The 14,077-nt window shown below is 39.3% G+C and overlaps 1 protein-coding gene across 2 annotated transcripts in view; it reads right to left on the reverse strand.

The window, feature by feature from the left end:
- Positions 1-14,077, reverse strand: part of atp2b2 (ATPase plasma membrane Ca2+ transporting 2) — a 97,335-nt gene that overhangs the window by 74,326 nt on the left and 8,932 nt on the right. The gene's annotated exons all lie outside the window — the stretch shown is intronic.

Genomic DNA, 14,077 nt, shown 5'->3' on the forward strand with positions numbered 1-14,077 from the left:
TTCTGAAAGAGCAGCAGACGGGGAACCAAGAACGGACACAATTCTGAACAGCCTGTCCACAATGTCTATTTCACATTACAGATGGCAAGAGAGTAGTACTGCAAGAAGAAATACAACCAGACCAACAGGTCACACTGAAGCATCACTTTCTGCACCAGAACCCCTAAAACATTCAAATCCATTCCACTAACCGAAACAGAGCTGCCTGTTTCAGTGTCCTTAGGCAAGGGCAAAGATCTCACCTGAGGCCATGGATGCGAGTTGTCTGTCAAAACGTGGTTGAACTGAGTTCTATCAAAGTTCTATCGAGTGTATCTTGTTTTATTATAAAGTAAAAGTTCTATCTATGTAAGCTGCCATGCATGCCGGATCAGAATTTTTTAAATTGTTCAAGCACCATTAAATTTCCCACTTTTTTGAAGTTATCAACACTTGAGACAGAAACACCGATAAGTGAAATTTGTGGTCAAATCCCTATGACTCTGTTAATCACCTTTTCTCCAAGTTCTAAAACGCTGCTGGTAGGTTTTGGGAACCAATTGAATGTTTTGAGCACATCTGATTTCACAGACGGGTATGTTTGGCTTTCTGCATCACCTAGAGCTGAATAAGCCTCCTGCGGTCTGCTGGTAAGGATGCACTACAACATTAGTGTGCATCTGGCCAATTACGCACAGTGACAACGTGTTCAAACAATGAGAAAAATGACATCCTGAAAACCTTGGCATAAGTCTCAGGTTACTTAAACCATCATTGTCATTTGAACAAAGCTCAACAAACAGACCTGACTTTCTACTGCAGTTGCAGTCAGCTGGAAGTTTACCTTCCTTAATCACCTCCAATCTGGACTTCTGAGTTTAATGAGTTTTCTGAGTTTCCTTCAACTCGGCTCATAATTTGAATTTGTCATGTTCAAGTTATAAAGAAGCTGTAAAAATGTCAAACCGGCTGTCGCTATGAGTGGAGACGGCGCATTACCAGAACGAACAGCTGATCACCCTCAGTTAAAACATTAAATTAAATTAGGTTAGATTTGATGACAGCTCTTACTCTTTCCTTTTGACGTTTATCACTGTCATCAATGTCAATCAATAATTTTCAGCTATTTTCAGCAGTTTCTCTCTCTTGTGCACAAATCCAACAACTCCTCAGAGAAAGAAGCAAAAAGTATTTAATAGTCACAATAACACTGTGTGCATAGGATCAATGCAATCAAATGAATCTCTGTGACACTCAACCCCGATCTTTTGCAGATACAGGTGGTGGGTAGCCCAGTGGCAAGGGAAAGCAAAGAGAATATGGCGATTGCCCCCTAAACGGATGTGCTATCAAGTGCAATGCTCTATCCATCGTTGCCACCAAACAACAGACAGAACGTAAAAGGAGTAACATCTCTTCATCATACAAAAAGCTGGAACACACCTACCTTGCACAGAGTTAAGCAAACTCCATTAACAAATTTGGACTCATACCTGTGCCAATTAAAATCACTGTCTCTGTACCAAAACAAATTACCATATGACCACCAACAAAACTGCCATAGTAAACAAACTTCAGCACAGAATGCACAAAACAGATCGGCCCCCACTCCATGACAATAAAGTAAGTAAGTAAGAGAGTAATTACTTTTACATCTGAACAGAATATAATGCAGAAAAACAACCTAAAAAATGCAATGTAAGTATTGCCAGTCCAAAGCAACAAAAAGCAAAGCTGATTATACTATACTGTATTTTGAATATGAGTCTGAATACAAGCATGTGAATCAGGGGTCCTCATGTAATGATATCACAGAGGTTGTCGTTTACAGTATATATTAAAAAACTGAGGAATTTAGGGCATGTTCAGTACATAGTACAAAACCTGTACCTGTATAAACCTAAAGCTGACTGTACATAGATCTGCTCTCTCTCCATGTATTAACACTAATGCACTTTAAAATGTCAAACCCCATTCAAAATGTGTTGCTTTTAATGAGAGGAAATTTTCAAGGACCATGTTTTTTTTGTGTGAAGTAGTGAAGTAGTGAAGTAGTTGCTGAAAAATTGCCAGCAGAGGGATAAGACAACATAAGATGAAGAAAGAGGACAAGGAAAGACAGAATTGTCCTCTACATATTTTCTCCAACCTTTATGTTGGAGACAGTGACGTGTGGTGCGGTTCATGGCTTGTGAGGCACTGACGAGTCAGATTTATGAACACAAGAGCAATGAAGTAGCCAGGAGGTAATGAGCAAAAATACATCATAAAATATAGATATAATATGACTTTGGTTATGATGAATATGAGAGTTAGTTATAGAGTTCATCTGAATTATATTAACAACCAAAAATGAAAGCCTAAAAATGCAAGTAAAATTAGGACACAAGGAATAGCACAAGATGGAAGCAGATGATCCGCTCTGGCAAGTCCTAAAAGGAGAAGCCGAAAGAAGAAGACAGTATAAATATAACATGCAAATATCACATTAATTTTAAGCCTATGCAAAAGCAAATATATAGGATTGCATTTTGCCACAACCATTCAATCTTACTAATGCACAGTAAAGACATGACAAAAAGAGGATGTAACATGAAAAAGGAGTAGAGCCCTATGATTTCTGTGATGCAGAAAACGTGGACGGCATCTTGGAATTGAGCAATAGAACATGGAATCATGCGGAATTTGTCAAGGTTTAATTTCTCAGAACAGTTCCTAAGATCATATTCCAAGGGAACATTATGCGGGTGGAATAACCGTAGCTTCCCTTTAGAGCAACGTCTAAGTGGCCATCTGAAAAAGTAACAAAACTCAAAATGCTCTGTTAATTATGCCAGCACATAGTCCACTGGACCACTTAGCTTCTAAAGCTCATAAGAAGAACAACGAAAAACAGCATGCGGCATGATGCACAAGCACATCGGCAGATTAAAGGCGAGAATTTGTCCTGGACTTTGAGACTGTGTTTACCGAGTAAGACATTCCTCTTCAAAAGCTAAGAAGTTACAATCATTTCTACTGAAATCCTGCAAACAAGGAAGAGCACAGCCCCTCCAACAAACTCACCAGTATCTAAAGTACATTATATTGAAGAGCATACTATGCTTATTACAATGTTTTTCAGACTTAAAGCACATGATAAAAGAGTGCAATGTTGTGTTGCAAAAAATTACGTTTTTTTCCTGGGAAAATAATATTTTTAAACAGTGTACCGGAAGATCTAAATGGAGAGAAAAAAAGGATTTCATAGAGTTAAAAACGAGAGAGGTCATCTCCAGCAAATAAAAATGTTCATTAAACCAGTGACTGCCTTGACCTTTGACAAACATCCACCATTCATGCACAAAAGCCTGGCATAAGCACATCACTAATGTCACTTCTCCCTGCAGACACTTCTGCAGCCTTTCAGGACAGAAAAGCACAAGCTTTATGCAGTACCTGGATTAAAATGCATGAACGTGTTCAGATCATAAATGTACAACAATCAAACATGGCATTAAAAGATGTTTCCACAAGCACCTCGAGTTCATGTGTGCCAAGAACGTTTAATTGCATCGTAGTTAGTTAACATGAATATGGGAAATTGGGGTTATGTACAGTACATGTTCTTCTTGATCCATTTCTACTGTTCTTGTGGTTGACACATTCCACAACTCAAACACTTCCTGACCTCAAAAGTTCCTGTTGCTATGCAACAAATCTGTCTGGCACTGAGAATAATGCCAGCTTTACATGGGTTACACAGAGTGTATGCACGCACACACACACCTAGCAGCTCTTGGCCCAAATTCTGTACTTATTATAACAGATCGGGCTATTAAGCTAGTATGGACAAACATTTTAAAATGTATTGTGTGTGATTAAATAGGCCTTTTTGCATTACAGCCATTTTCAATACCACTAGAGCAGTTTTCATTTACATTTAAATGCAAACTGGAAAATTAGAGTAGTACTATCACTGGGCCTTGCTTCGCCCTCTTTTTAAGAGTCAAGATACTAAATGTTGTTTTCTCAAATAGCCAACATATTTTAAACTGAATAAACATGGTTTTTATGCTTTTCTATTGAATGCAGACAAATAAAAAAAAAAAATTATTGCTTTGTTATGATGATAATGATGCTTTGTGAACATGTATTAAAACTGATGAACATATGTACTGTATGTTGGCTACATGCATAGATAATTAACATTGTGTTAATCAATGTTGAAATTCAGGTGCTTTTCTCCATGATATAATAAATGAGAGACATAGAATAAGGAAATACTGCTAGACTAAAACGTTGTGTGCCCAAAAAAGCTCTTCCAGAATAGTTTTCTTTTGTAATTTTACATCCCTTCTATCTGCTTTTATCTGACACATGTAAATTATGGTTGAGCTGAGGAGTACCTTTTTAACTTAGCACTGGATTTCTCAAATCAGACATTTGGATTTTATACTATCAGGGAACCAAACTACACTTATGCTCGTGCCATGGATCCACTCAGTTCACCGCCTGGCAGTGAGAGTTGCTTCCATCTCATGGAAGATCACAGAGTTGGAGAAAATAATCTCAACTCAGAGCAGAATCCAGGAGGCAAAAAGACAAATGATACATCGTCTTTGGCCCTGCACAAACCTATGCCATCAATTTAGAAGATCTGGCTATGACCATTCTCTATGCCACTGATCCTACTTCTCTGGCAACTGCTTCCATTAAAGTCCACTGTCTGCTCTGGCCTCAGTTACCATCCCTGAAGATCAATGGTTCTGGGCTAAGTTCCATGTCATCACTCCCAGTGTTTTACGAGTACTCTCTGCAAACATTGCAACATCCTCGTATTCCCTTGTCCATCTGTGCACTACATCACAACTCCTCATTTGACCTGTCCCACAGCGTAAGTGTTCGATGTACCTCTATCATTATGACACTACTTCTTTAATGGTTTGGACCGTTTAGTGACAGTTTGAATAACACTGCTAGAATATGTAACAAGCAGTCTCCATTGACTCTGTCTCACACAATTGATAGCATCCCTGTGATTTTCTCACATAGATCTGGCAAAAGGTTCAAATATAGAAACAGTAATATTATTAACTTGGTTAAGATTCACACTCCAAGAGTTGAAAATGTAAACCTCCCTAAAACAGCACTTTTAAATTAGAAATCTATCTGTAAAACCTAATTTAAATGTGGCAATTTTATCTACAAATGTATTAGACTATTCATTTTTAAAAGAGTCAGAGTTATAGCCAAAAGACAACAGCCTGCGAACATAATTGTGTCCACCTTTTCATGATCTTAACCGCCCTAGGAATGCCAGACAGGGGGCTTAATTTATAGGCTATTTCAATGATCTTTGCTCCTCATTTTAGATAAAACTGCTCCTTGCAAAACCAAATCAAATTAAATGATAAACAGCAACCCTGGATAAATGGGAGCATCTGTAGCTGTAAAAGACAACGCAAGAGGCCTGAATGGAAGTGGAAGAAACTGGTCTCCAGGTCCAATATCTGACCCTGAAAGACATCATGCTGCAGTATAAAACTGTGGTGAAAGTTTCAATATTATATAAAATTCAACATTTCACCAAGCTCATTTTAAAAACTAACATAATCCACAATTTGTATTCAAGACCACTGATAAACTAGATCATCCCATCTACCAAAACATACCTGTTATATATGATGCTGACTATGATCATTTTCCATCAGGGCTAACTAATTACCTTTCTCAAATTTTACAGATGTCAATCCTCCCCAGTTGGTGACCTTGAGACACACACATGCACACAAAAAGTAGGAAAATGGAGAGAAAGAAAACAAACAGTGAATGGGGAGTGTGAGAGAGAGAGAGAAAGAATAATCTTTAATGACACCTTGCAGGAAATAATTAGACAAGAGCCGCAATCCTTTTAGTAATACATTTTATCACTCTGTCATTAGTCATTTATGTTCTAATTGTCCACAAAGTCCATGAGATGAGAGACTGCACCTGAAAAAAGGACTGTCCTTCAACAACCTCAATATATCTATATTCCCTTCTAGTGAGAAATACCATTTAAAACTACATTTAAAATAAATTCTTACTGACCTTAATGATTAAAAAATGAGACAGTGTGAGTAAGGGTTTAAAAATGCTGCAACAAAGATTACCCCCCCGCTCCATTCAAGGAAAGAAAAGAAGTCCAATTAGATGACCAGGAAGTGTGTCATGAAGAGTGAAGAAGGAAAGAGAGCAGTCGAGGCTTATTTGGGAATGATGAGCTTCAGAGTACAGACAGGTGGGGCTGCATGTTAAACAGAGTTGCCTGGTTAAGGTACAGTGTGTAAAATTTAGCAACATGGAGTTATTGGTGAAGTTTGGATATCCCTTCCTACCAAGTATGTTGGAGAACTATAGCCTTCAGTTGGCATCAAAACTCAAGACGTGTTTAGCTTGCCCATTTTTGGCTTATTGTAAAACATGGTGGTCCACAATGGCGGCCTCCACTGAGCTGAACCTGCTAACTACATTACCACTAAACCATTACCATTTCATGCCTGAGACTTTCAAAGTTGTGGGATCAGTGTGCATCCTACATGAAGCATTATGCTGCTGGTGATCAGGAGTATTTGCAGTCACTGTTACTGACAAAGTTCTCATTGCAATGTGGGCCGATGAGGTTGACAAACATCATGATTTTTCACCAGGAAAATCACTTGGTCTCAAAAACATGACCCAGCAAATAATGCACACAACTTAATTTAGCTTGGTTTTAGCATGTTTATAGATATTTATGTTTTGTTTCATGTTTTGTTCTAATCTGAGGGAAGGAGGGACAAAACAACTGCCGTTTGTGATATTGTTTTGGTTAGAATGTATGTAGTTAGTGAAGAAGGAGCAGAGCTGAACGGCGAAGCTCTCGATTCACCGGTTGATCTACGTATTTCACATTTAGCAGCTGATGATCACATGCTCATTAGGGGCAATCGGCTATGAGGATGAGAACTGAGAAGCACAGACAGGCGCCTCCACAGTCATTTAAGAGACCATGTCACTGGGTCTTTCGCATTTTCAAATGAATATATAAAACATCATATCATCAAATAGATATACATTTTATTGACCCAAACATGATTAATCTTGATTTCCTTCCCAAATTGCATGCAATCACAGCTCCTGTACCAATGCAGTTGCATCATTACCGTGCATTCCTACTTCAATAAAAATCAATGAGTCTTTCCATCCCTAACATACATACCCACACTGTACATCTTTCATTCTCTATTTCTTACCATACACAATGAAAACAACTTGCTCACACAGACTGGCTTGTTACTGCAGAGCTTTACTCCATCTTTCTCATGGTCACACCAAGGGCATCAATGTCTCTGAAAACATACAGCACAGAGGAGAGGAGACGAGAAGAGGGAAATGGCCAGAAAAAATTCACTGAATCCTGGACATGCTCTGAAAATGAAAGGTGGTTGGGAAAGGTGCAGGCAGAGGAAGGAGGCTGAAGAGACAGGATGGTGCTAAAAAGCAGAGTCCCTCTCTCTCTCTCTCTCTCAGGAAGTCACTGGGTAATGGAGATGAGATGTTAATATGTTTGCCAGTGATGCACTGCAGCAAACTGAGGGAAGCATTAGAAAAACAAGGTAAAGGAGGTATGAGAGGTCATGAAAACACAAGAAGATTACAGGAAGAGGAGAGACAGTAAAAAGTATATGATAAAGAGGAGAGAAAAAGATAAAAAGATGATGGCAAGATATTACATGAAAAGCAGGGAAGAGTAAGATGAGATTTAACCTCTGATGAAGTTGATGATGCAGCAAGATGATGCTCACATAAACTGACAATGTTGTCTCTAATGGATCTATAATGATGTGGTTAGGATTGGCTTTTAAGACCAAAACTTAATTTCTGACCAAAATGAAACAGTGAATGATGATGATATTTTATGGCAATATCTAAATAACTTGAAAAGGCTACTGTCACGGCCACACATTTTACCCTAATTTAGCAGCTTCAGGGTCATTGACATGGTTAAATGGCTTGTTGCAGGGAGATTGAGAGCTGTCTTCACTCCCCCCTAGCACCTCTTAGTGGAAAACCTGCCTTGCAAGATCAAAACTCCAAAACTGTAGGAGTTCTGTAAAGTTGAAGGTGAAAAGGCAACCAGACTTGCAAAGTTGGACTTTAAAACTCAAAAACACACAGGAAATCCATCATGAAGACATTGAGTCTGACTCAAATGGCATCCCTCCAAACCACATGGCATGTACTTGCAGCATTGTCAGCATGATTCCAGCTAGTAAGTCACAGTCACTCACTGTCCAAAGCTCAATCTTCAGAAAAAATGTAAACAGAGCCTCTTATATAGTGCATCTTTGATGGTACAGTTTAACAACTGCTAAACCTGCAAATCATCTTACATGTGGTTAGTCTCTAAAGCGTGACTGAATAAAATAAACAGCCATGTGCTCATACATAGAAAGCAAAAACAAAAGCAATGTGACAGCCACTGCTTCTCAATAGGGAGTATGACCAAACCCAAGAAGGCATCTGAGTAAGCCCTCCAACTGGAGTAAAGCCACCACAAATATCTACTGATTATCTCGATAACAGTGGCAGTGCATCTGAACATTTGTAGAGTCTGATATGTGGCTGAATATTCAATAGCCTTTTGACTGCATATTGGTAATGGGGAAGCTTTGTAATAAATGTTTATGAAAGGTCTGAATGAACAATTGAAAGGTGCAGGATGAATCAGCTAATCTTAGTCCTCTTGTGTCGCTTGCTGTCATATTGGAAAACCGCCTGTGTAAATGACACTCGGAAAGGTCTGTGCATTCACGACAGGCAGCCAATTCAAACTCCCACTGACAACTCTCACAAGAAATAATTCCAACCCCAGGGTCCTGGAGAATCTTCAGGGGATGAATGGATGTTATTAAGTGAGAGTTTGGCTTACTCCTGTGTAAAGTTGGTCACTTTCTGCCCACAATGCCAAAAAGACAATGAATATCAGTAGCTGTGGGGTAATGATGAGCAAAGTAAATCAATCCACACCCTTGAAAAGTATAAGCCATGATGTGCAGAGATACGTTTCCTACTCCATCATGAATCTTGCAAAGGCACTCAATGCTCTCTCTAATACAACTCTCTCTCGCTAATACAACCTACACTAGCTAATAGAATCTTGGGTGGAAGTTACCTGGCCAGGGGAATGGGAGTTTAAGGTCGTATTCACACCTAATAGTCACCTAGACTTGGTACGATTGGGCACTCGGTTGAAATGGGGTTTGCAACATTCAACTTCAATTTGAATAACACATTCCCCTCCTCACCTGAGGCGGCACTGCATCAACAATTACTGAAGGAGAAAACAAGACAACAATGAACAAGAAAACACGCTCAAATGATCTAGGATTCAAATTAGAAGGGCTGGTGTGAATACGACTTAATAGGAGTTAAGAGACGCCCCATCCACGTTCAATACATAAACTTTATGAACTTTGATCTCTATGTTGTGAATAAATAGAGAAATCCTGCACTATTAACATTTCACGGATGTTTTGTTTTCTTCAGTTAAACATACATTATGATGTAGCACTATATGATTGTCTTGCAATATAACACAGAATCACAATCACAATCTACACCACTGTCTGGTAAAAGCTTTTATTCACAGTGCAAATAAAATCAACATCATTTTGTAAAAAGATTATTCTTTTTTGTTGCTTAATGGTTCCTCTTTTTGAAAATACTTGTGTTTATACAACATAAGTGAGGAAAGAAAATTAGTTATAAGGTTAAGCCATAATTGAGGGGATTAGCTGATGGTTGAGCGCTCACAGGGGTGAAATAAACAATTAAAGGAAGGACGAATGGAGATAAAGAACATATCTATATATGTATATATATATATATATACATATATATATATGAGATGAACGACAAAATGTAAGGTAAAGCCTTCATAACTCTCAATATTATACTGAATTGCAAATCTGTGGATTGCAACGTGAAAAACTACCCAGTTTTTATTCTGTTTTCCATGTTTTAAATTCTGTGCCATTCTCTTTTCCTTTGCCACAGATTTTACTACCAGCAACTGCTGCTGTCCAGGAACATCCAGCTCGTTTCTCATGTTGACAATTTAGATTCAGCAGTCTGCCATTACAAGCATTTCTTGCTTGGGTCTGTCAGTCTCCTAGATTTACCTATATTGGCTATAAATTACCCTTTAATCCTCAGCTATAGAGTAGTTTGAGCATCAGACCTATTGGAGTCACAGAACATACTGGAAATATGTGAGGCAATTAAGATTCATGTTAGTATAATAGCTGTATTCACAGTTGGGCACTACAACGTATATTACCAATGTGATGTGACAATTAATAATTAACAAAAAGGTATAACATCTGAAATTATCATTTATTAACCACACAATTTTAAGGTTTAGAAAACTTGTTTTTGGAATTTGGACCACCAGTGAGTGGGTGTGTGAAAATGATAGCCCCTGCACCACAGATGCAACAATGGTGCATGAAGAAACTTGGCAGGCATCCAGTACAACCTCTGCAGCAGATTTGGGTGATACTACATAACTTTCCCTCTCCTGCACAAACACACATAGTTGTCAAGTACAAGCTGTTTCTAACTAATGACCCATGCTGCTAAGCACAGCAAAAATTTGCATGGTCTACCTTCAAACTGCATGGGCATTTTTGTTAATGCCACAGGTGCACAATGTCCACATCAGCCAAAACTAGGACAATTACATTATCGATATGTGTGAAAGGTGTATCGTGTTAGTCATTAATATTGGTTAAATTCACTTCTTCCTCTTTCCTTCAAATATGCTTCACTGCAGTGCACCACTTCGCTGTGGTGCCTTGACAATTTAGGGCTTAACAGGAAATCTGCATGAACTCTCATAGAAAAAAAGGAATGTTCTTGTGTCACTGAATCACCACTCCCCTAAAAAGAGTCAATAGTATATAAGATGAATGCATTCTCTACTGCTTATTCTTTAAGGATTATGGATGATGCTGCTCATGTGTCTCTTAGGGCCTATGATCCAATAGCCAGCTGTGTGTATGGCACCTTCTGTGGAGAGGCTTCCCTGGTGCAAAATCTGTTGTGGAAGTGCCTGATCAATAGAGCTGAGACGTGATGTGTACCAGGAAGGATCAGGGAGTTCTTTTCTTCTGCCTCAAGATTTCCTTCCCGTCTACGATCCCCAACTCTAAGAAGATTCTATTTAGCAAGAAAGGGATCCAAGTTTTTGAAGGGACTGCTTTGAGGCATTCTCTTGCACTTTCTTAAGCAAGTTCTTCAGCATTCACTACCTCTAAGACAGCTCTGATAATTAAATTCTTGAACTGACTGAGTTGGGGGTTTCGAGACTTGCGTTGACTTGAAGTGTGAGAGAGGTCATCATAAACATCAACATTAGCTGCAGGTGGGGTAAAGCTTTCAGTAATGGGACATTGGTCGTGTATAGAGTGGACTGTATGGTGGATGGTGTAGGGTGGATCTGTGTATGACCATTGTGTTGTATTTTGAAGATCCTCTTCCTTTGCTGACCTCCTTCCTTCACATAATCTTGTCTGCATTGAGCATGATCCAATGGCATTGATAGGAATGGGAGCCTACAGCTACGTCTCTCCTCCTTGGTAGCAACTACTGCTTCCAATACTTCAAGCTGTAATATTACAAAATTAGTCATAATTCAATAAAAATCATTGCTCAAAAACCAGGGTGAACATGGGGAAGAATCGAAAAAAATGTACATAACGGAGGTGGAGTTATTTTAGCAGGGCATGATGCAGACTAGCAAATAGTGAGATTTGGCTGACGAAAAAAAAAAAACTGATGTCTGCGAAAGAGCATAGAACTGCAATGAATAGAATGTGCCCTATAGACGATACTACAACCTCTTTGCCTTAGCCAGACGTCAACACTTGTAGTCTTTCACAATCTAATATCATCATATTACCCCTAGTGCAATCAAAATCGGGGAGGTTGTCCCAGGGGAAAGATGTAGGATAAGGTAACCATGAAGCAGCTCCACCCTCCAACAGGAGTGGCCGCCCGTCCAGAGTGCCAGCTCCCTGATTGACACTGCCACATACCCCCAGATCCCTAGCTAAGGAGGGGCCATCCCATCCCTGGGACGACAATGAGACAACCTAGAGCAGTGGTCCCAAACCTTTTTTTCCTTGAAGCCCCCCTTACTTGTGTCCAGGACAAACCAGGGCCCCCCGACCCAAACCCCTGTCCAGGGCGAGCACACAAAAAAGAATAAAGTAAAAAGTTAAGGTTTTTGTTCCTATTCTCACAGTGTATATGGATATAAACTGTCCTGTGCTTCCATTAAATCAAAACCAAGGTATTGCCTTGTTTTCTTTTTTTGATCCTGTTAAGTCTTTGGCACTTTTACATTTCTCACACAACAGGAATGTGATCAGGACAAATAGCTTAATAAACTGAAAGGTGGACCAAACAAATCATAGTTTTTATTTGGATGATACTGACCTCTGATTATTCAGTAGAGTGTCTGATTGGGATGCACACATATAATTATATTAACCTCACAAACTCAGAGCAGTCAAAGCTCTGTGGCCCCCCCCATGTGATCTCTGGTGCCCCCCCAAGGGGGGCTTGGACCCCAGGTTGGGAACCATGGCCCTAGAGCACCACCAGTGCAACATGACTTGCCCACCTCACAGAGGGGCAGGCCCAAGAAGAATATGGCCCCTCAGATGTGGACACACTCTGCACCCAGAGACAGCATGGCTTCATGGAACTGGGACCCTCAAACCAGACCACCCATACCCCAAAGAACAAGGGAATTCCCTGTAGTTCAGTGCATAATATCTGAAAGCAGCCTGAGTCACACAAATACACATTCACATTCAAGTTTTGTCTCTATGGCATTGTATTGACTAGCTCCCCTTTTCTGGAGACTAAACATGACCTTAACTATAAATTAACCATCACTGATCTTAACCTACACCATCTCTACAAACCAATTAATTGATGGTGATTAACTTAGTAGTCCCTTATGAATTGATTTATTGTTGCAATCATACATATCTTTATCTGAAAATGTAATGATTTTCCTTACTGGAAATACATTTGTATTTGTATAATGTAACTGCATCATGGCCAGGCTTAAGTCCCTATGGCATGAGTAATACCCAACCCACACACCATGACATACGTGCACACACACAAACTAATGCAAAACCCACTGTGTTTTTTTAGGTATGTAAATGCAGAAATACAAAAAAAACAGCTTTCTTTACATGAAAATTTATTTCACAAGCCTTATCCCCCTCTTTTCTTCCCTCACCTCCACTTTCTTTATCCACAGTTCTTCCACTTTGTTCCTCTAGCTGCAATCATTACAAGAAGCTAATTAAGAGCAATGATTGAACTGAGTAACCCCAGTTGTGGCCTGGGACAGCTGCTATTTTAAGAAAAGTTTGCTAGTTAGAAAGTGTAGAGATTTTCTGCCAAGAAAGTACCCAATCCCACAGTCCCATCAGAAACCAACAGAGCAGGCAGAGAGGAATATCTCTGTCTTTGTATTTCTGTGGAGCAGAAACTGTGTGAGCAGAGGCATGCAGGTAGCTCCTCACTGTGCTCTATCCTGCACTGTTCTTGGGTGCAGTGAGTGTGTGGGTTCACTGATTGTATCTCTCTACTGGCACTTAAATGGTCGTGGTACACTCGTCTCTGGACTGAGCATTAGCATGGTCAAGTTATTTCCTCTCAGGGGATATTTCCACTCACCAAACAGGATTTTTCCGTTCACTCCTTCAAACTTGTGTAAGAAAACTGCAAGCTCAATTTTCCCATCATTTCCTTTACACTGCCTAGTGACACAAAACACAAAAATCATTTGATGGCTATTGAGTAACCGGTAACATAAAACATTTACTACATCCCTGAGTGAAAACACGTCAGCACTCTCAGCTACTTCTCACAACATTCTTTTAAAATACAGTTTATTAAGACAGATTTTGAACATTGTTGAGAGATAGTGACTGAATGAATTTCATGTAACACAGAGGAACGTTAAAGTAAAGGTAAGTGTAAGTTAAAGGACAGTGAGAAAAAA

This window comes from Solea solea, chromosome 6, assembly GCF_958295425.1.
Source record: "Solea solea chromosome 6, fSolSol10.1, whole genome shotgun sequence".
NCBI lineage: Eukaryota > Metazoa > Chordata > Actinopteri > Pleuronectiformes > Soleidae > Solea > Solea solea.